Raw genomic sequence first — 25,491 nt, forward strand, 5'->3', positions numbered from 1 at the left:
ATATATTTTTTATTCATTAGAATTAGCGAAAGAGAAATGCTACGTGCAAACTGAAGAAATGTATTTTATGTTCATAACACTTAACCAGGTCAGAGTCTCATCCTTGTGTCAACATTAGAGAGAGAAAGATATATGTGCTATATTCTGGTGCGTTTAAGCCTTGATTTGGGAGCCAAATCCGATCACTGTTGGCTTTGAATCTTTTTCATATGAGGGGGAAAAAAAAATACAGATTAGGCCTAAATTCAATAATATGTAAAATATCTCAAATCTAAAATGTGTGGAACCCTCTCAGCAGGGGTTAACAGTTTTTAGAAAGCTGAAATCTTTTCATATAGCTTACCACTCTAATACCTCTCCTTCGCCATGCCAGTATACTTCAGTAATGCCTTCCACAACTGCTATTTGGTCAGTCTGCAATAAATATGTACTTTACAATCCTACTTAACATAAAAGGAATAGTTAATGGACTATTATCACAGAATGTTACAACTTGACTATATGCGAACTGTATGTTCTACCATACAGCTGCAAGAATGTTAGATATTTCTGCTAGGAAAATGGAACAGTTCATTTCTCAGTATTTTAGTTTATAGATATTTGTGTGGACGCGATTAGAACACAATTATCAGTGACTGATTGTTTCCACGAACAGCATTATGTGGATTTACTCTAATACCTCTCCTTCGCCATGCCAGTATACTTCAGTAATGCCTTCCACAACTGCTATTTGGTCAGTCTGCAATAAATATGTACTTTACAATCCTACTTAACATAAAAGGAATAGTTAATGGACTATTATCACAGAATGTTACAACTTGACTATATGCGAACTGTATGTTCTACCATACAGCTGCAAGAATGTTAGATATTTCTGCTAGGAAAATGGAACAGTTCATTTCTCAGTATTTTAGTTTATAGATATTTGTGTGGACGCGATTAGAACACAATTATCAGTGACTGATTGTTTCCACGAACAGCATTATGTGGATTTAACCGCACGTGCATTTACAATGTTTCTGAGATTAGGCTAAAAGGCTGTTCCTAGTTTTACATTTAAACCGTATTTACAAGCTGTTCTGCATCACCACAGTTTGTTAGATGCTTGATAGATTTGATTGCATAATGGCAGGAAAAACATCTGTACACATCCAAGCAAAAACTGTCCTTGAACTCAAGCAACAGGTAGCATTAGTGGTACATTTGTCACAATTGCAAAATCGAACAATCTAATGTGCTTTTAAACTCTGTTTTTTTTCTTACTGGTATTCAAAGAGATTAAAAGTTGGCTGGTGGTTTTCAAAAGTCTATCATCTATGAATTGATTTAAAAGCCTCTTAAAAGTGCAATACCACTAGGAAGGGTTCTCATTACCAAGCACAATGGAGAGGAAAGTGGGATAGAGAATGACTGGGGTGAGCTATAATGGGATATTAAATACATAACTGAAGTGTTACAGGTTCAAAAGAGAATGTAAATGACCCTTTATAGCTGGAATCACTGACATTGCAGAGTAATTCTGCAGCTATTGTTAGTTTGACTTTTAACTTGGCATGGGCCTTCTTTCTGAACTTAATTAGCCTATGGAAATAAAAGGTTAGAATAGGTATACTGTACTTGGAACACATTATGCTATGTGCCTGTTGAATAAGTTGTCAGTATCTCATTTTATGTAAAACATTAGAATTAAAAGCTCCTGGGTGCAGTTTTAGTACAGATAGCCGCAGGCTATTCGTTTACTACCAGAGCATCGAGTAAATGTGCTGTCTTATAGGAATGTGAGCTAAACCCATGGGAGGGCCTAAACAGCAACAATCTGGACCACATTTACAGTGTAGGTGTGATAAAAAAGATGTTGCTTTGTGGGTGGATAAACCGATTAATCTAGACGTTCTCGCTCTGCTCATTCCTTGATTGCGCTGGGAAGTCTAGAGAGAAAGTTCCACCAGTGTTAGTGTCCACAGAGCCCATTTGTCACTTGGTCTCCTGTTGGGATTAAATACCGTCATTAAATACCTGTGATCCAGGATTGCAATTACCATCTGACCCAAATCATCCACCTGGCCTCACAGCTCTTATCTCCCCCTCAGCAGTGTTACGCTAAAGCTCTCCCTCTCCTCCTGGATGCTATACCCTGCCTACACCTCCTACAAGAAACTGTTCTTGACTGCCTGGCTCAGAGTGCTGTGTTGTCTGGAAGTATGTGGTCAATGTTAAGATGCTTTTTTTGTCTCAAGCCTATCAGCGAAAGCACTGGACTTGAAAGATCTGCATCTGTTTCCTGAATGACAGCGATGAATGCATGACAATTATAACTGGTTATTTAATGCTGACAGCATGGCACCGTGTTCCACCAGTTCTCTTGAGGGGGAACCCCAGGAATCACCATCACACCTAGTGTTTGCCTGCTAAAATACTCAGCGCCATTCAGATTACAAGCTGTCCCTTGAATGCAGCAGATGTACCTGAAAAGCACGTTCCTTCCTTCCTCAAAGTTCAGGGACGCTGAAATACTGGAATAATCGCTGGATAAAAAGCTCAAATTTTCTTTTTAGCTGCACCCTAAGAATCAAACAGTTTTTGTGAATGTACAACCACAGACAACATATGTGCACTCTTTAAGACCAAATTGCAAATCAAATAGGAAAGCACTGCATGCTGGGACTCAGGGACACTCTCAATCAGTTGCCCGTTTGGAATTAAGCTGAATTGGATTTGGTTCATAACTTATACAAAACAAACAAACAGACAGAACAAAGAGCCCAAGCTAAGCCAAATGGGAAACTAAAGGTTTATAGGGTCGTCATGGGTATTAATACAGTAAGATTTAGGTTATAAAGCAATGTCAATGCTATTAAAAGCAAATGAGAGTCGAGGGAGGGGTTGAAGAGGGCCATTCTGACAGTCTGTCAAAGCCTAATAGAAGTAAAGCTTCTTTTTCACCGCACATGTGCATGTATGTGCCTTGTTACTACGGGAAAGATACGTGATGCGGGGAGAAGCTGTAGAGGACCTGTATTCTGTGGAACAGGTATTACTTGTATTGGAGTGAATGAGAGCAGGATGTAACCACACCTCAGTGATCCAGCGGGCTGCTCTTTCACTCTGCAAGCAGAGGTAGTGGGACGGCAGGTCAAGTTAATCTGGGCTCAATCGAGGGACCATGTGATGCAGGTCAGAGGTCAGTTATGTTGACACCAAACAGATCAATTTAAAATGCGCACATTTGTGAGAGCGTTAGCGTAATCCTTTAAGTCCCTCCCCTGGTCCAACTTTCATTTGTTCTTCAATCATGAAGAGCCACCAGAGCCAGCCCAGACAGAGCTGTATGTCCGGCCTCCTGTCTCCCACAGAGAGGGTTCAGGGAGGTCTGGAGAGTCAGAGAGTTTGAAGCAGCTACGAGTTCAAATGTCACACCTGCAATTATTAGTCAGCAACCAAGTATGCTTAACTTGAAGTGTGAGTTCCTTCTTTCCTTTTTATTTTTTTTCTACTCTTCTAGAAATCTCTTTTCTGAGAATCGTGGAGCAAGGTTGTTCTTTTCAGGTGTTGTAGGTTTGCTTTTGGCACATCTGAGATGCAGTATGAACTGTAGTTTAATAAACATGTAAACATAACCCCTGCTTGATCCTCCGTCAGAGCAAGGGCAAGCAGGGCTTTATGTAGTCTGAAGCTTCTTCGTACCAACAGCCTGCCCTGGGCATCTCATCTTTTTTCATGTTCCAGGATTGTCGGGAGTCTTTATCATAATTTGAGTGTATTTTACAAAAGAAAAGAGTGACTCGACTTCATATTTTGATTGGATGTATGTAAATTACATCATAGATTATAATTCAAGTTTTAACCTGATATTAAAAAGATGAACACAGGCCTGCTAGGATATGAGTCTGTATGCTCTGGTAGCAGACTCCCGTACGCTCCCGTTCATGATACTGTACATCTGTTTTCATCAGAGGAGGGAGGAGATAGCAGAGAGGGGATTGATAAACAGGAAGAGACTGAGTCTGAAGCCTCGGGCTGTGCTTTCTGCCTTATACGGCAGGGAGGAGAGGGGACGGCATTTCAGCTCAAATTCCACACATAGTGGGCATTCCTTAAAGCCAGTATGGAAAGTGGAGCTGGGTTAAATGCATGATCCTCTGGAGGGGAGGAATAAGAACGGCCTGTTCTGTTTCACCCTTTTCTTACTCAAAACAAACACATGCAACTTCTAATCTCATTTGTGTGTATCTGTTCTTTCATTCTGATTGCTGTTGCTGATAGAAAGTTTTTATTTGTTGGCATGAAATAGATTCACTGTCTCCGAGATGCCCTCAAGGACTGCTGATGTTTTGTGATAGATGCAGCGAGCATTCCAGACTGAGAATGTTGGAAGGGGAAAGGATAAGTCGAGTACGGAATTAGTGACGGCTCATTTTGAATTGTGTCTCCGATTTTACTTGTTTTTTTTCTCCCTGAATTTTCCAAGTGACTCTAAATAACCCAAATTGCATATCAACCTACTCAACCGACTCTTTTTGGTGTCAAGTTTCCCTGCTAAAAGTAGATACATGCATAGTCTAATAAATACATGTTATGGGGTCAAATCTAACTAAAAGGTCAATGCTGTAGTTCATGCTAAGATACAGTATACAGGTCCTGTGGTGTACTATTATGTTTAGGTTGATCACTTAAACTAAGATTCCCAAGTGTAGTGTCTCCCAAAAACGTGTTAACATGGGAACAATTCCTGCTTGCTTACGACCCCAAATATTTGTCAATGCATTATGAATACAGTTCAGAAAGTGCTCTGCCTTGTCTTGCTCAATGTTCGTCTCCCAGGAAAAAAAAAAAGGTCACAACATTTTCAATGAATGATTTAAGCATGTGCTGCATGAAGAGAGACAGGAAAAGTCAATTGCACATCAATCTTTCAAAACCAGCAACGGCATCTGTCTAACCCACTTACAAGCATTCTTGGAAACAATGAGCGCATCATGACTTACAGTAGCTGCGATTGTACTGTAAGGTACTGCAACTCTCTTACCAGGGCTTTAGCTGTAGGCCTCCACTGGCTGTTTAAACCATTACCCAGATTCCCTTGCACCCTAACCACTTCCTAAGTAAATCCAACACAACTATTTCTTGTCTTTCTCTGCAGTGGTCCGGTGGGCCGTTTCCCTGTCAGGTGAGATTTAGTTTTCCTGACCCGAGGTTGTCCTTGAATTCAGGATCCTGCCTTCAGGCAGGGCCCCTTCAGCACAGCTGAGCCGGCCGTACAGTAGAGGAGCATAACACATTTATTTAACCTGAAACATGCATTTTACTTTGCCCTCCTCTGGCTTCAAGAAAGGTGGTTATAAATACACCATAAAGCCCAAAGAAAAGGCTGAGGTGATCTCAGGGATATGTATTTTTCATTGGCTCGGGTCTACCTTTTCAGGCCATAAACACTCAGGTCCCATCAACCTGTCTACTGAAGGGCACTTAGGAAGGCCTGTCCATAGCGAACTCCTCTTAGGAGGATATACAGTGGGAGAGTGTGGAAAGATTGAGAATGGAGGCATGAGAGGTTCAAAAATAAGCTTCATACACCTTTGTGGTAAATTAATGGAGGTGAAACCGTAGCAACATCTCAGGTTGAGGTGAAACCGTAGCAACATCTCAGGTTGAGGTGAAACCGTAGCAACATCTCAGGTTGAGGTGAAACCGTAGCAACATCTCAGGTTGAGGTGAAACCGTAGCAACATCTCAGGTTGAGGTGAAACCGTAGCAACATCTCAGGTTGAGGTGAAACCGTAGCAACATCTCAGGTTGAGGTGAAACCGTAGCAACATCTCAGGTTGAGGTGAAACCGTAGCAACATCTCAGGTTGAGGTGAAACCGTAGCAACATCTCAGGTTGAGGTAAAACCGTAGCAACATCTCAGGTTGAGTTGAACTTCAGGAGACGTGAGGGTCTTCAGAACGGCTTTTCAGCTCTCTGGTTCTGCTGTGTTGTCTATCTCTGGTCTACAGGAGAGAAATCAAATTCCTCAGTGACGGACGAGTGCATCATCGTTTTTTAAATAAAGACCCTTTCAAAGACTAAATTACTTTTCTCTGACAGGTTGAGTGTTTGGAAATGTGTTAATGGCCTTGATGTGACCGGATTGGCCAATGACTCATCTTGGATTTGGAATGGCTTAGGTGATGCACATTAAACGGTTTAGATCATTTTGGATTTGTGTCTTTTTGCCTTATTTTCAATTGGCGTCTGGCCTAGTAATTGTTCAACCTAAATTATTTTAATGGATTTGTAGTTTAATTAGAATTCCTTCCACTTATTCGACGTGTGTAAGATTACTTTGCCTCTTATGAGAACTGGATTCTATACAGGGAGGGTTGTGGTAGATACCAGTGATAAGAGAAGTAAGATCCTACTTCACACTGGAAGGAAACCACCCTGAAATAATTGTACTACAATGGTAATGATTATTGGAATGATTGCATAAGAAACCAGCTGAAGTCATTGCTATGAATTAATCCTTAGCTATGGATTCCAGCCATGGCCTTAGGCCATGAGTATTTCTTTTGAGCCAGTATAATTTATTAGGCCAGTCATATTTCTGATTTGCAAACTTGGCCGTGGGTTTTCAGTCTCCTCTGGCTAGATTTGTATAAGCTATGATCCACCCCACAGCCAAATTACTACAGCGTTTCAAAACCTGCTTATTTTGTCTGATGTATTCATGAGAAAATATCATTTAGAGGAAAGGTGAAATTTTAGTGTTCCACTGCTCTCAAATGTTCATTTAAATGAGGGGGTTTCAAACATTACTATCAATATTTTTACATTTTTGTTACAACCATTTTTTACAGTTTAATCGTTTTTTGTGGGAGGAGGTATCATTTGTCTATAGGCATTGACAGTATTTCGCCACCTCTTATAGTTCCCAAATGGACACCGTTTATCTGTAGATAAAGTATGCAAATGATGACGCCAGCTCGTCTGACATTTCCAGATCATATCTTCACATATTCTACATCAAGTACAAATTTCTCTCTCGCCAAATTATTTCAATCGCTTTTCTCTCCGTCCTGATAAGCTCAACACAAAGATACGCTTCTCATTTTGGGTTGGAAAGCGTGTACGGTTGGAGACTTTGGAGTCAGAGCTACTGCAGACAATAAGAAAACAAAAACAAAACAAACAAATAACAAATACTGTCATGATGACTGATGCCGATCGCTTCCAGCAGCAGGATTCCCACTCCCGCTCCCTGATGTATACGCCACCACTACCCTACGTGGGAAACTGACAACGTCAATTTATCCCAGAACAAAGCCTTGGTGGATGAGGGGCGCCTCATCCCAGGGCCCGTGAGACCGTCGAGACGTCCTCCCCCAGCCTACCTGGATCCACACAGGATGTGGGACGCACACAGCACCAGAAATAGAATATATATCACAATTAGGCTTTGAATTATATTTGAATTTCTTCCCTGAAGCTTAAAGTTTTTGTGTCTTAAGTCTTCAGTTTGAATTGTTGAAACTTTTTTAATAAACATAGAGTGAGATGACCTTGAATCCTCTACTTTGGATTTAGTTTGGATAATGAATAAATATGTATGAAATAACTACAAACTTACAAGCATGTGTCTTCCTTATTGTCATTTTCATAAGATACTTTACATATGACTATATTTGTGAAATAAATATAAATGAATAAAAATTCCCACAAACTGAGCATGTCTCCAAATATGTTGCCGCCAATTGAATCCAAACAACTCAGTCCTTTTTTCTTCTTTTCAGGAGCCTGATCCTGCAGTGACTGCCTGGGCTGCTGTCAGTTTGGAAGATCTTGGTAAGACCCTCTGACCCCCCCCCCCGCGGCCAGCAGCGTCCTGCGACCACGCTAGGAGATCCGAGCGCTCTCTCCCAGAGAGACTAGGACCTGGCCGCCCTCTCTCTCTAAGAGAGACTAGGACCTGGCCGCCCTCTCTCTCTAAGAGAGACTAGGACCTGGCCGCCCTCTCTCTAAGAGAGACTAGGACCTGGCCGCCCTCTCTCTAAGAGAGACTAGGACCTGGCCGCCCTCTCTCCCACAGAGAGACTAGGACCTGGCCGCCCTCTCTCTCTAAGAGAGACTAGGACCTGGCCGCCCTCTCTCTAAGAGAGACTAGGACCTGGCCGCCCTCTCTCCCAGAGAGACTAGGACCTGGCCGCCCTCTCTCCCAGAGAGACTAGGACCTGGCCGCCCTCTCTCTCTAAGAGAGACTAGGACCTGGACGCCCTCTCTCTAAGAGAGACTAGGACCTGGCCGCCCTCTCTCCCAGAGAGACTAGGACCTGGCCGCCCTCTCTCCCAGAGAGACCAGGACCTTGACGCCCTTCTCTCCCAGAGAGACTAGGACCTGGCCGCCCTCTCTCCCAGAGAGACTAGGACCTGGCCGCCCTCTCTCCCAGAGAGACTAGGACCTGGCCGCCCTCTCTCCCAGAGAGACTAGGACCTGGACGCCCTCTCTCCCAGAGAGACTAGGACCTGGCCACCCTCTCTCCCTGTGGTCTCTAAGATTTTTTTTTTTTTATCTTGTGTGTTTTCTCCTTCACCCTAGTTCATGTCTGAGATGAACTAGAAATCACCAGTTTGTTTAATTCTTTTACGTAACGCTCGCGTCGGCACATTACATACGCTCAGAGGGCCGGGAGCAGGGAGGGGGGGCGGTGGGGGATTATGTAAGTTGACCTGAGTCAAAACGCTGGGGTTAAAGAGGCCAGGAGCAGGGCAGGAGTTTGTCTTGGTGACATAAGGACTCTGGAGTCATCTGCCCCCCACCCCTAATCCCTCCTTTCTCCACCCCCATCCCTTCCTTTCCCATAATGCATCTTCAATTCAGTCAATTAGCCTCAAGAAATGCAAGGCTTGGTGCTTCAGGTTATGTAACATTACAAAAGGACCCTACAGTTCCACCAGGCTCCGTCTGATTGGTAAAATAAAAGAAGAGGTTTTACATGATGCTAGTAATGTTTCCTGGGGGGGTATGGGTAAAATGAAGCAAGCTCTCCTGGGGGGGGGGGGGGTCTGGGTAATATGAAGCAAGCTCTCCTGGGGGGGGGGAGAGGGTCAGGGATGTCAGACAGCATGACCAGTCCACGTCTAATAATCAAGTGAAAATAAAAATGGAATAAGAGTCTTTTGGGACAGAAGTATAATCCATTATTGGTGTCACGTGTTTCAATAGGATCACTACCGTGTGATTACATTCCGAGACCTAGTCTCATGAACAGTGAAGGAAATTGAAGGCAACATTATAGAATAACAACAGCAGATGTTTAAATGAGACAGATGTTCTATAGTATATCTTTACGTGCATTAACTCTTCGGTTTTGATTTGGATTTCTGATAAGAGGTGATGAGAGATCCAAAACATCCACATCAAAACCGTGTTTGCATGTTCTGATAGCGCTAAACGCTTCCCGCTCTAATTGATTACAGAGATTGTTTGAGGGGTGTTTTAGTCATGCCTGACTTTGAGGCCAGCGAATGTTTCTGAAACAGCAATGCGGACAGCTTCAATCTGTATAAGTACGCCCTGGAACCAAGACTATGCCCTCACATTAAGAGTTAATTTCTGCATGCCTCTTTTAACGATCGGCATTACTGCTAATTACAGGAAAATAAATTCCTCTGGTATCTTGTTTACCTATCCCTGTTGCTTAAAGGAAGAAATAATCTGAATTATTGTTTGAGGTCCACCTTTATAAAAAATACAGCAGCTCTTTAAGAGCAGGTGCAGCTTGTTACTAGCCTGTTTGAATCCGGGAGGATTTACTGATTTACAGATGCTTACCGTGTCTGCAGTAGCTGGATGGAATCGGTTCTTATTATTCAGACACAGATGGTTCAGAGAACATGAGTTGTTATTTGCTGTATGCGCGGTCTGAACCGGTTTCTCTGGAAGCCTCCTTCCCTGTGATGGAGGAACTCAGGGTTCAGCAGTGTTGTGGAAAGACTCAGAAAGTGAATTTCACTCAAATAAGACCCACCTTTGGTGTCACTTCCTCTTTTAGTCTCACAAACCGTCACTCCCTGTGTGGCCTTCTCCGGCAGCTCTCCGCTAAGTAGATCAGCGCTCGGCCTACGAGCTGACAGATGCCCAAAACTATTTGTTTTTTAGGGCATCGCGAGGCGGTCGGGTTAAATTCCGTCTCACTGGTCATCTGTAACAGACGCCCAAGGGCTCTGCCGTGTCTGGAAGACATGTGAGATGCTCTCCCTTCCTCCTCTTTCTCTTTCTCCTCTCTCCCTTCCTCCTCTTTCTCTCTCTCCTCTCTCCCTTTCTCCTCTCTCCCTTTCTCCTCTCTCTCCTCTCCCTTTCTCCTCTCTCCCTTTCTGCCCTCCCTTACTTTGTTTTCCCTGGCATTCTGTTGTTTGTCTGTGTGTTATATTTGGTAATCGTGCATCAGCACTCAAAGCCCTGTTTATGGAGGCAGTGGACCTGCCTGCATCAGGCCTTAGTCACTTTCTCATCCTGAGACAGATTGTAAAAATGAATCATTTTACCATCTCTTGTTCTCCTAAGCTTGATGGTCAAAAGTATTTTGGTGCTGTTCATTGAACTGGACCTTTTTGTTGTTGTCCTACTTCACTGTACATCTTTAGTTTATTTTCCTTCTTCAATGCTTGTTTTAGCATCGATTCAATATGTTCCATATTGCCTTTGAAGCTACAGTAATTTGACCGTTTGACTGGTGTAGCAGTGAGGGCCCATGGTCTGAAAGGACTGGTCATTTCACCATGGTGATCGTGTTATAATCCACTGGCTGTTATTTACCGCACAGTTTACATAGTTAACTACAGACACACTCCTGGGTCTGCATCAGAAATGCTTAATGTGGAAACCGCATCTGAAAATCAATGATTCACTGGACTTTATCCCAAATTTTGCCATGACACTATTTGTGTTACCAGTCAACAAAAAAAGGTCTCCAGTCACTGTGTTGCAGCTACAGTCATACCATTAAAAAACAAAACAAAAAAACACTACCTCAATGTTTATTTGTTTATTAGAAAGGATCCCCATTAGCTGACGCTGAAACGACAGCTAGTCTTCCCGGGGTCCAAAAAATACATAAAAAAACCAGTAATCACAATCACAATTACTTACAAATATCGTATATAAATACACACCAAAGAACAAGAAAAAGTAAAAATTCGGAAAGTACTGATAAAAGTAATCAAATTAATGCAAGACAACCTGTCACATAATACAATCATGCTCAACCATTCCAGACGATTTTATAATGAAAGCAAATACAGTCTTAATCTTTTTTTTTTTAACCAATTTTTCATGGGATGATCAATCGCTGAATCTACTTCCATCTCTCGTCTTCACAAACCTTTTTTTTTATTTTTTTTTACAAATGACATGAATCAGTTGACTAACACATAATTAATTCAGATACATTGTTACCTTGTGAATCGGATAAATGAATCTTTACACCACTAATGAACCCTAACCTGAAATAATCAGCTGTATGATATTGTAAAACTGTTAATGGTCTCTTGGATGTGTAGCAACCTAGACACCATGCAGCATCACCATATTATACAGATAGATAATTGCAATATTTTATTCATGAAGTCACTGAGCTTTGTCAACAAAGACTAGAGATGACTCAATCTAGTGTAACCCAGTTTGTTGGCTCAACAGGACCCTTCTCTTTTTCTTTTCTGCCTCGTGTTCAAAAAAGAAATCATCCACCATGAAATGTTTCAGTATTTTTCAAGATAATTCACAGGAGTGCTTCCTTTAAGTGCCTATGAAGAAAAAGCTGTTATGTATTCAGGTTCATTCATTCGCTGGTTCATTCAGTTAAACCAGAGCTTTTAAGGCACAACTCTGGCTTTGCAGCCCCACGCTAGATTAGGCATCCACAGACACCGGCCGCTCTGAGGTGAGAGCAGAACCATTCACCAGTAAAACCTGACACAGCTTGAAACCAATCTTGTCCTGAATGTGCACGTCTCACGTACACCAACACACGTGCACGAGTATTGTCACAGACATTCAAAGGGCCTGTAAGTGATAAAGGCTTGGGTCAGTTCAGATCACGAAACTGAAAAAATGTCATGAAATGTTACCCAGGCTTTGAAGACTACAGTGTTTTGTTAAATTGGTAGCTTTGCATAAAACCAAACTCCTGATCCAAGGCAGCCAAACACAAAATACATTATTTACTGTCCTGACGGAGGCGTTGTAGGGGGGGGAAAGGGCCCGACAGCACTGGAAACTTCTAGAGCAAAGCAGCCGTTTAGTTTCTGCCTCAGTCTTGCTGCTCCCGTGGAATCCTGGCTCTGAGTTAGCGTGTTTGGGCCAAATTCTTGAAACACATATCAAGTCGAAGAATGAGTAGTGGCACTGGCTGCCAAAAGAATGTAAAGTACAGCCTGGCTTTACAGCTGCTTCCAGAACTTCTAACTGTTCCTTGGTCTTGATCAGAATTGACTGTGCTTCTGAAGGGGGCGTTGTGCAGAGACAGATCGATGGATAGGTCATTCATCCCCATGGGGACATGAAGAAAGACAGGGAATGTGTTTATGATTGAGGTCTTTTTAATCCCTACTTCGCGTCAGTGGTGGAAATGTTCTACTTTGAATGTTGAGGACTCTGAGGAGAATGTAGCGAGGGATTCCTGTTTATACTGGATGTACTCTTTATCAGAGACTTTTTACCATCTCTCAAAGTATTCCTTTTCACAGTCATTCGAAAACCATCTAAATTTTAATGCCTGTGTGACCAATCCAGTAATACCTCAGCAACTTCTAGGAACAAATCCTAATCCTTACCCAGGCTCTGAACTTTATCTTGGCGCTTCCCTTAGTACTGACTTATTTCTGCAGTATGCAGAAAGGGTTATATATGCACAGTGAGGAAGGGAGTTCTCGTTGTTGGGACTTTAAACCCATGTAGTATGTGCAGATCACACACAAGCGATTCTTTATTTAAGTTACTTGATAACACAAAAAGCTTTGAGGAATTCCCATTGTAGAGAAAGCAGACGTTGTCCTTCCATTTGGACAAATCCACAATGCAAAGCTTTCCACCATGCATTTATGAAACGCATGAATACAAGGGAACTGTTTTCCAAGTTGAACCTCACATGCTGTCTGCTGTTTTCCACGTGGAAGCAGTGCTCTAGCAAGGAGCTGTGATTAATGTATTGTGGCGTCTGTTACCATGGGGTAACTCTCATCATTACCATCACATTTGACTTTGCTGGAGGAGTGAAGCTGAAGAGTTATTCATGCTCTCTGAGTAAAAGGGCCTTTTTTTTCTTTGCTCTGTGTTATATAGATGAATAAGGAATCTGTGTTCAATGAGCCTGGTTCCCCCGTTGTTCCTTAAGATAATGGTGGATGACATGATGGTTGGGGTGGATGACATGATGGTTGGGGTGGATGACATGATGGTTGGGGTGGATGACATGATGGTTGGGGTGGATGACATGATGGTTGGGGTGGATGACATGATGGTTGGGGTGGATGACATGATGGTTGGGGTGGATGACATGATGGTTGGGGTGGATGACATGATGGTTGGGGTGGATGACATGATGGTTGGGGTGGATGACATGATGGTTGGGGTGGATGACATGATGGTTGGGGTTCACATGGCCCGATGGCCAGGTCTCTATCCCACATCCTCTCACAGTCACGTCCTGTGTGTGATATCAATCTCAACCACATCATCTGCTCATGCAGTGGCTGGCCACGCGGGTGTTCGTGCAGCCAGAACACGTTCCTGTGACAACAATGCTCATTCTCAGACCTGTGTTAGCAAACAGAGCTGCAGCGTGGGCTAGCTGGTTCTGCAGGCAGTTCTATCAGCCAACAACAAACTGTGGCTTTTGATACAGTATGCAAAACAGGCTAGCCATCCATCAAGTGAATCTTCTGTGTCACATCACAAGAGTTGTTTGGTGTTGGCTTGTCTGAACTGCAAGCCCAGCCTGCTCACACCTGCCCTGCCAGCCTGCTCACACCTGCCCTGCCAGCCTGCTCACACCTGCCCTGCCAGCCTGATCACCCCTGCCCTGCCAGCCTGCTCACACCTGCCCTGCCAGCCTGCTCACACCTGCCCTGCCAGCCTGCTCACACCTGCCCTGCCAGCCTGATCACCCCTGCCCTGCCAGCCTGCTCACACCTGCCCTGCCAGCCTGCTCACACCTGCCCTGCCAGCCTGCTCACACCTGCCCTGCCAGCCTGCTCACACCTGCCCTGCCAGCCTGATCACACCTGCCCTGCCAGCCTGCTCACACCTGCCCTGCCAGCCTGCTCACACCTGCCCTGCCAGCCTGCTCACACCTGCCCTGCCAGCCTGCTCACACCTGCCCTGCCAGCCTGATCACACCTGCCCTGCCAGCCTGCTCACACCTGCCCTGCCAGCCTGCTCACACCTGCCCTGCCAGCCTGCTCACACCTGCCCTGCCAGCCTGATCATCCTTGACCAAGAAAGTCAAAGAACAACAAACAAGGAAATAAACAGTCATGTTTAGGGAGTTACTGATATTAGATGAAGACAAACCTGGAGTGATTCAGAGTAGATGAATAGATGGATGGATTACCAATCCTTGAATGGGCATGGGTTTGCTTGAGCTCTGAGCAACAGATAAACAGCTAGAGCCATCAGTCAATTAAGAATACAGCGCAACAAAAACAACTAAGGGTTTTAAACTTTGTTTTTTCTATTAATCCTCTTTGGGAGTCGCCATTGGCAGGAGAACAGCAGCGAGAGCGGCGAAGGAGTTTAAGATTAAAGCTTTACCCTCTTTCCTCTGGCCTGCCCAGAGCATTTAACCCCAAATCTGTTGCCACAGATGCTTGTCACCCAACAGGATTTCAGCACTTTGTTTGTCTTTATAACTTAGATAGAAGCTTGATACATCCTAAATAAGTGATCCATGGATGAATCATTGATGCCCAAATGTGTCCAATTTTCAGATTTACACGATCGTCTACATTTATCCCTTCTATGGAGGCCTTTCAGGAGCTTTTAAACATTTAATAAAGCACCCAGAATGGCTGCACTGCAAAATGTTTGTCAAAACAATCTGTAAGAAAGGCCTGAGCTAAAGCAAAACAACTTTATTTGTTGTGGGGGGAAAACTCTCAATGATTTAGGTTGTAATTCAGTCTTTTCCGTTTGAGGGGAAAATAGATGTGGCTGCGTCTGACTTCATTCCACACTTACAGAACTGAATGAGACTCGGAAAGTCTGAATTCTTCTTCTCAGCAAACGTCTAATACATTATGACGCCTACCTCCACCGGTGCCAAGGAGATCTGATTTAAAAGCTCATCCTTTTTGTTTCTTGGAGACATGAAGTAATAAACCTTGTCATTGTTACGCATCCATGGTCCTGCTCTCCCGGCCCTGAAGCCTGCAGGCCCAGCGGAGGAGGTGTTGGCCAGGCCGGGGGCCCTCCAGAGGGTTCCTGCTGTCTGGCTAGGCTGGGGGGCTGGGGGCCCCTCCAGAGAGGCCTGCAGTCTGGCCAGGCTGGGGGGCTGGGGGCCCCTCCAGAGAGGCCTGCAGTCTGGCCAGGCTGGGGGGCTGGGGGCCCCTCCAGAGAGGGCTGCAGTCTGGCCAGGCTGGGGGGCTGGGGGCCCCTCCAGAGAGGCCTGCAGTCTGGCCAGGCTGGGGGGCTGGGGGCCCCTCCAGAGAGGCCTGCAGTCTGGCCAGGCTGGGGGGCTGGGGGCCCCTCCAGAGAGGCCTGCAGTCTGGCCAGGCTGGGGGGCTGGGGGCCCCCCCAGAGGGGCCTGCAGTCTGGCCAGGCTGGGGGGCTGGGGGCCCCTCCAGAGAGGCCTGCAGTCTGGCCAGGCTGGGGGGCTCGGGGCCCCTCCAGAGAGGCCTGCAGTCTGGCCAGGCTGGGGGGCTGGGGGCCCCCCCAGAGGGGCCTGCAGTCTGGCCAGGCTGGGGGGCTGGGGGCCCCTCCAGAGAGGCCTGCAGTCTGGCCAGGCTGGGGGGCTGGGGGCCCCCCCAGAGGGGCCTGCAGTCTGGCCAGGCTGGGGGGCTGGGGGCCCCTCCAGAGAGGCCTGCAGTCTGGCCAGGCTGGGGGGCTGGGGGCCCCTCCAGAGAGGCCTGCAGTCTGGCCAGGCTGGGGGGCTGGGGGCCCCCCCAGAGGGGCCTGCAGTCTGGCCAGGCTGGGGGGCTGGGGGCCCCTCCAGAGAGGCCTGCAGTCTGGCCAGGCTGGGGGGCTGGGGGCCCCTCCAGAGGGGCCTGCAGTCTGGCCAGGCTGGGGGGCTGGGGGCCCCTCCAGAGGGGCCTGCAGTCTGGCCAGGCTGGGGGGCTGGGGGCCCCTCCAGAGAGGCCTGCAGTCTGGCCAGGCTGGGGGGCTGGGGGCCCCTCCAGAGAGGCCTGCAGTCTGGCCAGGCTGGGGGGCTGGGGGCCCCTCCAGAGAGGCCTGCAGTCTGGCCAGGCTGGGGGGCTGGGGGCCCCTCCAGAGGGGCCTGCAGTCTGGCCAGGCTGGGGGGCTGGGGGCCCCTCCAGAGAGGCCTGCAGTCTGGCCGGGCTGGGGGCCCCTCCAGAGAGGCCTGCAGTCTGGCCGGGCTGGGGGCCCCTCCAGAGAGGCCTGCAGTCTGGCCAGGCTGGGGGGCTGGGGGCCCCTCCAGAGAGGCCTGCAGTCTGGCCGGGCTGGGGGCCCCTCCAGAGAGGCCTGCAGTCTGGCCAGGCTGGGGGGCTGGGGGCCCCTCCAGAGGGGCCTGCAGTCTTGGAGTTGAGACAAAGCCCCAGTGTTGGCTGTCTGTCTGACAGGGCTCCATTCACAGGGCCTTCCCCCAAAAAGCATGCAAATTGGACACAATTGAAGTGCAAAATCTTCTGGCTATAATATCTTAAATTGTAGCTCATGTATTTTGAAAGCTTGGTCGAATTTGTCACAAGCTTAGTTTATATTCAATCTTTTCTTTCATCCTGTGCTGTACTGAAGGGATTCTTGAGAAAGTCGGCGTTATTCAATAAACAAGGTGTTACTGATGGAGTGATTCCTTTTGGCAGCGCCAGGTGAGGGGGCTGTGATAGGGATTACACTGTGCAGTCAAAGCCCTGCAGAAGCAGTTTGGAGAAGAGGCTGGATGTGGCGTGTGCATTGTGGAGGGATAAGCTGTGCATCTGCAGAGAGAGGAATGCCTTATTCCCGTGATGGGATCTGAAAAGGCTTCATAACACCATACCTACTTCAGTGTTAATTGATCTCTCTCTTCATTCTCTCAAAGACTAGTACTTTTCTGCCGAAAATATTTTGACTGTGCAGATTAGAGACGCCATCCTTGCAGTAATCCCTGAACTTGACACCCTCACTGTTTTTGAACAAGTTTCTCTTGATGTTAGTGTTTGATAACGACTTGTCACAGTCGTCTAATTGAAACATCCCAGAGATCTTAAATGAGGTTTCATTTACGGAGGGAGTGTTAGCCTGGTGTTTGTGGCTGTGAGACAGGGAAGGTGTTTAGCATATGGCACAGGGTGTGACAGCTAAGAAATCCTCTTAGCCAATCCTTCCAGAGGGATAATGCCTTCTCTAACTTTTGTTTGTTATTCTCCTTAATGCTGGCCATGTCCACAATCTGGTCACCATCACTAGTGACTCTGCTTAGGGTTTAAACCTTCATTTAAGCAACATACTGTGAGTTAAACATAGGACAGTAAACATCTTGTTTACACATCTGGGTTTTTTCTCCCATGACTTCAATAACGGTTGACAAACCCCGTTGGGTTTCCAAAATCCGACCTCATTTCGAGTACGCGAGAAAAAAAAGACTCGGTAATGATATGGATCAAATCTAAATTCTGTTATTTCTAATACATACAAAACAGCCTCCTGTTCCCTCTGAATCTGTGTTTGTGTTTAAAACAGACCACCTGTGCTGTGGCCTAGGCAGGCCTATTGATCTTAACACGGTGTGTCACATCATTATATTCTTGACATCGCAACCATATGTGTGACAGTTCCTCCACTTGAATGTAGGCCTGGACAACATCAATGAACACTGTGCTGTAATGACACGGCTGGGATTCAAAGGTGTTGCTGTTGCTTTGAGCTTCTGCTTAGAAGTGAGGGTTGTTGCGTAGACAGTCACCTTGGTGACATCCTCTTAGCCAATCCTTCCAGAGGGATAATGCCTGTCACCTTGCCAAGTCACCTTGGTGAAATCCTCTTCAAATGCTGGGGTTGTATTGTCAATGCTTTGTCTTTTAATGCCTCAAAAATCCACCAAATGACAAAGGAACTAACACTCAGGGCTCTATCTTGCACCCAGCGCAATTGACTTAGTCAACGACGCAAGTGTCATACCTAGTTTGCACTCGACGCAAAGCCAACTTTTCTCTCCACAGACGCAAATCAAAATGACTTTGCGCTCCCGTGGGCGTTTTGATACTTGCGTTTCAGATCGTCAAAATAGGGGGGTATGGGTCATGCGAAACACACACGGGAGGCAGTTTAATGGAGAACAATGAAAACAGTTCATATTTACGTTATTATTAACTGCATGGAAAACATTTTGCTGAAATTCCTTTGAATGAGACATGATAAGGATGATAAATTAGTAGAAGTTGTTTTGGAAACTACCCTTATTTTGTGCTAACATTTAAGTGTTTTTCACAGTTCCAATCATTCAGGAATAAAGAACAAATTATGGTGCAAGTGGAGTCTGCCTTTTCAGGAAATGGCAACAGGGTTCTAACCAGAGGAGATTATTGTTCTATAAAATTATATAGAATTACACCATAAATGTCACCTAAAGGTTTGGTGCAGTCAGTTTAATGTGATGAAACCAACACAGACAAACATCATCTTGAAGCCGACACTGCATATTTACTGAAGTGATTTACAGCACACCATGCCATTGAGATGTGCTTGAAATGACAAGACTGTCCTCCCCTCTTTTATATTTCTCTGCTCACAACGGCAGCCAGGGAACACCACAACGGCCGGCGAGATGCTGGACGTGTGGCATCGTTCATGGCCACAGTTCTCCTCACATCCATCTCATTCTGAGCTTGTGGTTCACCTTCAGTCTGAACGTTGTGGTTCACCTTCAGTCTGAACGGAGAATCTCAACCGCACAACTCTTTTGTCAGCGTCTGCGTCTGTCGCAGCATCTCAAATAGAAAATTATATTATAATTATGATTAAGGTATAAAATATAAAGACAGTTTTATCCAAAGCGACAGACACAATTTGAACTTGAGGCCAGCAGCAGCCAAAACCTCTAACCGCTAAGCTGTAACCCACCCTGTGTGAAGTTATTTTTGTCTAGCTACTGTTAGTCAGTCTAAAGAGGAATGCTTGAGCTACTTATTAGCAAGCAAGCTATCTGTATGAAAGATACAGGTAGCCAGCTGTTCATCTATAAATAATTTCCAATGATAGCTGTAGTAGTCTTGGAGATTGTTCCTTCATAAGCAACAGGATGGTTGTCTGTTGACAGTCAGTTTTTTTATGGGAAACAGTGTATTCAGGCATGTCCACCTGTCAATGTCATTATTGACACATTTACCCTCACCTTCCTTATCTCGCCTCTTCTCACTTCTCCCAAAAGTTGGGATCTGAGACCATCTCTAACTACTGAAAGTAGATAGGAGTATCTGTTTCAACATTCATCAGAGCTGTGAGCTCACATCAGGAAGAAAGACACAAGTTACATCTCAAGCAGGGTTTTAACCTTCACTGTTTTGTTATTAATTTCAGAAATGAATACTGGAGATTATAAAAGCAAGGATGAAGAAGGTACTATTCAGATCTTTTAATTTCAACCCGTGCAGGTTAGCGCAGAAACCACCCTGCTAGAAGATAAGATTTATTTTGTTTGTGTGATAAGAGGCTCTAGGAAAAGGCCAATTATGTTCTGATGAATCGCTTTGATGATGCCTCAGCCAGGGACAACTCCAAGGTTTCCCTCAGACATGTTATATGTTTTCTTTGAGTTGTGAGTTTTTTTTTATGGTACTTCTGTTTTTTTTTCTTCTACTTTCGCCACCTGGACTTGCGGTGTTAATTAACTAAAAAATTTTTTTAAAAAAACGAGTGCCTCAGGAAAGATAAGCAGTCCAGGTTGGTGCCGACATGATGCTAATGAGACTAGCTCTCTGCTAGAGCTCTCCAGTACACACAGGCCCTCGGCCATCCTCTAAACCACCACGACACAGCTGCCACGACCCTCACACGCCGTTCTGTTCTCCTGTCAACACGGCCCAGGTGGCCAGACATGGGGGATTATAATTGCACCCTCCGAAAGTAACACGTACTGTAAGGGTTAGGTGACTCCTCCTTGGCACAGCCTGCTGGGGTTAGCGGTGGGAGGGATGAAGGAATGAACAGAGGGTCAGCACCTGCTGTTAGAGTTTAGAGAAGCAACATGTCTTAAGAAGTGTGTGTGTTTATTTGGGAGTCAGGTGGCTGAGCGGTTAGGGAATCGGGCTAGTAATCTGAAGGTTGCCAGTTTGATTCCCGGCCGTGCCAAATGACGTTGTGTCCTTGGGCAACGTTCACCCTACTTGCCTCGGGGGAATGTCCCTGTACTTACTGTAAGTCACTCTGGATAAGAGCGTCTGCTAAATGACTAAATGTGAACGTAAATGTATTTGACCAAATAACTAATTGGAGCATTTTAGTCTTTTGGGATTTGTTTTAGAAACTCCAATCTAATCTAGAATCTGTTCTTCAGCTGCTGGGCCTTTATTTACTGCTGCTGAGGAGCTTCATTAGTGCTGTTAATGTTTCTTCTCACTGAATTGGACAATGCTTCCTGGAAAGATATTAGTTTGGTTGAAGCGTCTGCCTAGCGAGCAAAAAGATGTCCTACTTTTTAAAAAGCCATTCAAAACACTGGCTCTAAACTCCCGTAGTTACACGCAAGGAGAGATACACTTTTGAAGCATGAATGCTTTCCTGAAAGATCGCAAAATGTGGAACCAGACTTCCTTTTATCCTTCATGCAAATCTTTAAGTATGTCTGGATTGGCACCTCTCATTTGTGTGGGAGAAACACAGAGTTATGTTGTGAAGCAGCCTGTTTCCCCTGTCACTCAGGGGCCTCTGGAGACAACAGAAACACACTCCTGAGACATTCTCCTCAACTCTTTCAGTTCAAGGAGCAAATACTCCAGTTATGCAAGCCACCCAATTCTGTTTGATACACCCCATGCCAATACAAGCTGTCGCTCAGCATTAGAGTCACACAGGGGTATGTTTATAAATGCATCTGTCATTGGGGAGCAAAGGGCAACATCTCAAGTAAACTGCTACAGTATTTAATGCATTAAAACCAAAACAAAAATCCTTTAAATACATTAAAAACATTAAAAACAACATAAAAAAGTTTTGAAATGTTTACAGCAGTCACGACATCTGATATTTAACAAATAGGTCATAAAAGGTCTGGATTCTGTACACAATACATTCATCCTCAATTGAATTTATTCACAGAAAAATAGCTAAAATTCTGTTTTTTGTGCATTTGAAATCATTTCATTTTAAGTAGGAATTATTAAATTGGTCGGAACAATATGACCTTTTTGAGTGTACACAAAAACACATATTTAAGACACAACATCATTTTTATATCGGGAGAAATAGCATATTATTTCTCAATCTTTTAACCATATTTTTTCCACGTGTGTGGATGGAAGGTTGAGGCTATCGTTTGCGGTCGTCACAGTGGTAAATCTAATTTGTAACATCCACTTCTAGGAGCCTCACAACTGCTCATGTTCACCACTTGATTATCCTTCATATCTTCGTAGCCTCATTATATCAAACCTCATTAGTGGGAGCTTATCAGAGCGTGAAGTCTCCGTGAAGGTCTGGGTTAAGTAAGTAAGACTTTATTTATATAGCACATTTCATACAAGAATTGTAGCTGAAGGTGCTTTACATAAAAACAAAAATAATAATACAAGTGATAAAAGTAATAAATAAAATAGCAACAATAGCATAACTAATAAAAGTCGTAAACCCTTCTGATAAAATTACTTAAATGCTTCGGTAAAAAGGTTGGTTTTAAGCTGTCTTAAAAAAATTCTAGTGTGTTTCCTTCCCTAATATTTATGGGTAATTTGTTCCATGGTTATGGGGCGTAATTAGCATTAGGGTTAAGACCTCACTTGTTTTACTGTCATGGGTTTGAATTCATCATGCTCTCCAACACCGAGCGGATGCACCACAGAGTGGCCAGCTAGAGATCCAAATGTTTGCATTTCTCACATTGGATGCGTCACTGAGAGCAACAGTGTAATTTGCAATGTAAAATATGTACAAAGTGACAGTTTAAATGTTATCTCCCGCCTGTTGATAATTGCAGAATGGGATATTAGGCAAATGGCGTGCCGCTGTATAGGTGTCTATTGTTAGATAGAAATCAATGAGCGCTTCGACACGAGGACAAACACGCAAGGAGACGTTGGTATTGGTCTCTCCAACTGACTCAACAAGTCTGGTCTGGTCTCTCCTGGGAGAGCTGCCTGCCTGTCTGGCCCTGTCTGCCTCCTCTCCTCCTGTCAGCTCGTAGAGAGTGCCAGGGCAGCAGACACGATCGCTTATGACTGACTGACACCCTCTCCTGCGCCGAGCTCTGATCCCCGCTGCGTTGACACAACAAACAGGCTGATTCTGCCCTGCGGCCCTCGCTGTTGTTGTCACGTCCAGATTCGTGAGAGAAGGTGGATAACGTCCTCGCTCAGACGGACGGATAACTCGAGTCTGCTTCGCTGTGCTCGGTCGGTGCTGACCCCATATTTTAAGCTGTGTGAAGGGGCCAGTGTGTGGATGAATCAAGCTTGTTGGATTGGAACAAGGTTTGGAATTCAATAAGAAGGATGTCACTTCTCAAAGGGGTGTGTTAATCATTCAATGTATTTCCTGTCTGTCAGACCGGCCCTCTTTGCGTCTCCCAAAGCTCGCTCAGGAATTGGCTCTTTCAGCCCCAGTGTCTTGGTCATGGGTTCTTAACCCTGTCCTCAGAGAACCCCTGTCCTGCATGTTTTACATGTTTCTTGGCCTCAACACCTGATTCAAATGCATGTTCGTTACCTGGCTTCTACAGAGCTAGAACGACCCATTTATTTGAATCAGGTGTGTTGGAGCAGGGAAACATCTAAAACATGCAGGACAGGGGTTCCCTGAGGACAGGGTTAAGAACCACTGATCAAGGTGATAAAGACCTCATGATGAAGCTCTCAAACTAATCCCAACCTCCTCAGCTAGCTGTCCCAGTCCTGCCATGCTGCCGTGCTGTTCCCCTTGCTGGATGTCAGACCTTGACTCCTCTCTAGTGTTCTCATGCTCCGACACGGGTATTGCACTTCCAATATTAAACATTCAGCACTTGGAAAGCTTCCAAAGCAGCCGTTTGCTTTTACTAAATACGTCAACATGTGGCATGGTGTCACCCTTCCGGCACTTTCAAATATTTACCCCCGCGCACAAAACATTTCGGGATCCATAATGACCACTTGAACTCTTAACTCTGCCCTGTTTCCAAACAGCACCGGTCCAGGAGAGGCCTGGCGTCTGTGCGATGTCGTGTTAGCCTGCTCAGTCATTCAACCAGCTGTCTGCAGCCGCACGGCCGCGCGGCGAGGGCTCTGCCGGGCTCACAGATGGGAATCTTTCATTTTTAAAGCTGTTTTATTCGCATGGCTGAACACCCGCACGTTGCGTCACATAGCATATGAGTGCTAATTCAACTCTGCTCCTCCTCCCCAAACCACCTAGCAACCCCTCTCTCTCTCTCTCTCTCTCTCTCTCTCTCTCTCTCTCTCTCTCTCTCTCTCTCTGTCTCTCTCTCTCTGTCTCTCTCTCTCTCTCTCTCTCTCTCTGTCTCTCTCTCTGTCTCTGTCTCTCTCTCTGTCTCTCTCTCTCTCTCTGTCTCTCTCTCTCTCTCTGTCTCTCTCTCTGTCTCTGTCTCTCTCTCTGTCTCTCTCTCTCTGTCTCTCTCTCTGTCTCTCTCTCTGTCTCTCTCTCTGTCTCTCTCTCAGTTCCCCATGACTCCCTCCCGCCCTACCAGCTACAGAATGCTAACCTTTCAGTTCCCCCTCTGTGTTAAGTGATGTTGTGATTGCTGGCTGGTGAAGCGGGAGGTGGAGGGGGGGGTTAAGTGCCTCCTCAGTTTTCCCTCCTCTCCCTGGTTCTAGGTGTTCTTCAACACGTGTAGCGTAGAGGACGGCAGACATCTGACGTCGGCGTAGAAGCTTAGCGCCGCGCTCCGCAACCCATGAATTCCATCAGATGGCATGGAGGGGTCAGAGGTCAAGGTTTTACACAGACGGTTGGATTAGGTCACATATGCTAGCAGTAGACTAGCAGAGCACCATGACTAAGCTGGTGTGGACCCCGTCTGTCAGTACAAAGTCAGGCAAACTCAACAACATTACAGCTAAACAGGACAGATAGGTGAGATTAAATCAATTCCAGATTGTGCTCCTTTAGATAACTGGAGTGTTATTGATCGATTACAGTCTAGCTGACAGGAAGACGGTGACCAGAACTCTGTTTTGGTCCTGGACGGAAATCATGGTTCACGCTTTGCGGATCCCTGGCTGTTTTGCTAATGATACAATTGTTGTTTTTTTTGTTCCCCGCCCCAGTTACTGTGTATTGCTGATATCCTTGACAGTGTTTTGGTTCTTACCAGTCCGCTTGTTTCTCTAGCAAATCCACTCAGCCCCTCTACTGAAGTAACCCCTATATTTCAGGAACATTTTCTCGAAGGCGTAAAAGCTTTCAAAAAGCTTTGAACATTCTAATTTTTCTGCCACAATCCAATTCTCTCTGCGGCCCATGTAGTCTGCCTCTGATTGGTCTGTCTGCTCTGAAGGATGAGAGTATCAGAATCACCTGCAGCACTTCCACTGTGAAGGCTCCTGACCGTGCAGTCCAAACGCAGGGTACGTCCACGAGCGAGGGGAGACGGGGGGTGCGAGGTGGGGGAGACGGGGGGTGCGGGGGGAGACGCCACTTTCAGCTGTGTTGTCTGCCACGGTCTCCACCCCTGCCAGCATGCCTACTCGTGTGTGTGTGTGTGTGTGTGTGTGTGTGTGTGTGGTGGGGGTGTCTCTCACTGTGTGTGTGTGTGTGTGTGTGTGTGTGTGTGGTGGGGGTGTCTCTCACTGTGTGTGTGTGTGTGTGTGTGTGTGGTGGGGGTGTGTGTGTGGTGGGGGTGTCTCTCACTGTGTGTGTGTGTGTGTGTGTGGTGGGGGTGTCTCTCACTGTGTGTGTGTGTGTGTGTGTGGTGGGGGTGTCTCTCACTGTGTGTGTGTGTGTGTGTGTGTGTGTGTGTGGTGGGGGTGTCTCTCACTGTGTGTGTGTGTGTGTGTGTGTGTGGTGGGGGTGTCTCTCACTGTGTGTGTGTGTGTGTGTGTGTGTGGTGGGGGTGTCTCTCACTGTGTGTGTGTGTGTGTGTGTGTGTGTGTGTGTGTGTGGTGGGGGTGTCTCTCACTGTGTGTGTGTGTGTGTGTGTGTGTGTGTGTGTGT

At 45.6% G+C, this 25,491-nt stretch overlaps 1 protein-coding gene across 8 annotated transcripts in view; it reads left to right on the plus strand.

Moving 5' to 3' along the window:
• The window catches only part of lpp (LIM domain containing preferred translocation partner in lipoma), a 130,042-nt gene that overhangs the window by 24,301 nt on the left and 80,250 nt on the right, over positions 1–25,491 (plus strand). For 4 of the 8 annotated variants that reach the window (XM_084676209.1, XM_084676211.1, XM_084676212.1 and 1 more), the window contains one exon: positions 7,773–7,824. The exons of the other annotated variants lie outside the window; for them this stretch is intronic. The gene's annotated coding sequence lies outside the window, so the exon portion shown is untranslated. The remainder of the gene's footprint in view (positions 1–7,772; positions 7,825–25,491) is intronic. 8 annotated transcript variants of the gene reach the window in all.

This window comes from Hypomesus nipponensis, chromosome 16, assembly GCF_054491055.1.
Source record: "Hypomesus nipponensis isolate SF chromosome 16, ASM5449105v1, whole genome shotgun sequence".
Classification (NCBI taxonomy): domain Eukaryota; kingdom Metazoa; phylum Chordata; class Actinopteri; order Osmeriformes; family Osmeridae; genus Hypomesus; species Hypomesus nipponensis.